This window comes from Octodon degus, unplaced genomic scaffold (assembly GCF_000260255.1).
Source record: "Octodon degus isolate 3935 unplaced genomic scaffold, OctDeg1.0 scaffold00340, whole genome shotgun sequence".
NCBI lineage: Eukaryota > Metazoa > Chordata > Mammalia > Rodentia > Octodontidae > Octodon > Octodon degus.
The window spans coordinates 517,612-519,806 of record NW_004524916.1 but is presented as its reverse complement, the minus strand read 5'-3'; positions in this window follow the sequence as shown (position 1 = coordinate 519,806).

The following is a 2,195-nucleotide window of genomic DNA, read 5'->3' as shown; positions in this document are numbered from 1 at the left end:
TACAGCTACTTTCTCTTAATTCAATGAGAGGAAAGATTAGTACTAATAGTGTTTGGATGGGATATCATGTCTGCATCTTGTACTATAAATAACCACTATGAAGACAACAATATGCAATGTATTGATTATTGAAACTGTCCTATTAATCGATTTTGAAACTGTCTCGTTGCTATTTGTTTCTCAATAAAATAAATAAATAAATAAAATGAGATGCTATCTCAGCATTGCTTCATTTATTTATTTATTTATCAGAAGTGGGGATTGAACTCAGGCCCTTCCACTTGCTAAGCAAGTGCTTATTCTACTGAACCATATCCTGGCCCATTGCTTTAATTGTATCTCTTGTATTACCAATGATGTTGAACATTTTTTCATATATTTGTTTGCCATTTGTATCTCTTTATTTGGAAAGTATATATTCATCTAAAATGCCCATTTTTGTATTTAGTCTTTGAATTTTGGAGGTCTGATTTTCTTTTAATTCATTGTATGTTCTAGTTAGGAGTTTTTTGTCTGAAGGACAGTCTGCTATAATTGTTTCCCATTTCGTGAGTAAAACTTTCTTTTTACTCTAATGGTGATTTCTTTTGACACCTTGAAACTTGTTAAAGAGATGAGATCCCAGTTGTTGATTCTTTGAAATGTTTCCCATGCAGTTTGATTTTTGTTTATGAACTCTTTACCCACCCCTATGTCCTTAAAGATTCTACCTACTTTCTCTTCCAGAAGATTTCTGCTTTACTTTTAACATTTAATTATTTGATCCATTTGACTGTAGTTTTGTACGTGGTGATAAGCTTATGTCTATTTTAAGCCTTTGGCATGTGGAAAGCCAAAGCATCATTTATAAAATAGGCTATCTTTCTTTCAACGAAAATGTTTGGCCCCTTTGTCAAAGATAAGGTTGGCGAGTGTGCTTGCAGTTGTGTCTTCATTATTTAGGCTGTTCCACTGATCCTCAGATCTTTCTCTATGCCAGTGCCAACCTCATTTTATCAGAGTGGCTTTGTAGTATAATTTCAAGTCAGGGATTGTGATGCCTCCAGCCCTTGCTTTGCTATCCAGGGTTGCTTTTGTTATTTTAGGTCTCTTCTGATTCCACATGAAGTTTAGGAATATTTTTCGAGATCTTTGAGGTATACTAATGACCTTTCACATAGGATTGAATCTGCATAATGATTTTGGGAGTATGGCCATTTTCATATTAATTTTTCTTATCCAGGAACAAGGAATATCTTTCCATTTTCTCAAATACTCTTTGATCTCTTTTTTCAGAGTACCTCAATTTTCATTGTATAAATCTTTTACTTTCTTTGTGAGATTAATACCTAAGTATTTCATTTTGGCAGGAGTTGTTATGGCAGGTGTGGTTTCTATAATTTCTCTCAGTACATTCATTGTTTGTGTATAGAAATGTTATGGGTTTTTGAGTGTTTACTTTGTATACTGCTATGTTATTGAATTTGGTTATTAAATCTACAAGTCTCTTGATGGAGTTTTTGGGGTCTTCTGTATACAGTATCATGTCATCTACAGATAATAATAATTTCACTTCTTCCTTTCCAGTCATTATTCTATTTATTTCTTTCTTTTGTCTAATTGCTCTGGCCAATGTTTCCCAAACTATATTGAACAGGAGTGATGACAGTGTGTATCTTGTCATGATTTTAGAGTGAAGGCTTTGAATTTTTGTCCATTATGTATGATTCTGGTTGTTGGTTTGTCATGGATGGCTTTTCTCATGCTGTGATTTAGACCTTCTATTTTGATTTTTTATAGTGTTATTCTCATGAATGAGTACTGGACTTTGTTAAAAGATTTTTCTGCTTTCTATTGTGATGATCATGTAGCTTTTTGTCTTGGCTTTGTTGATGTGGAGTATTTCATTTGTGGTTTTGTATATATTAAACCATCCCTCCATTCCTGGGATGAATCCCACTAGGTTGTGATATATAATGTTCTTGATGATTTGCTGCGTTCTGTTTGCTAAAGTTTTATTGAGGATTTTGGCATTTATGTTGATTAGGGAGATTGATCTGTTGTTTTCTTTTTTGGTTGGGCCCCTCTCTGGTTTTCATATCAGTGTAATTATTTGTCTCCTTGATTGAGATTGAGAGACTTATCTCCTTTTAAATTTAATTGAAGATTTTGGGAAAAGTCACCATTAGGTCTTCACTAAATTTCTTGCAGAATTT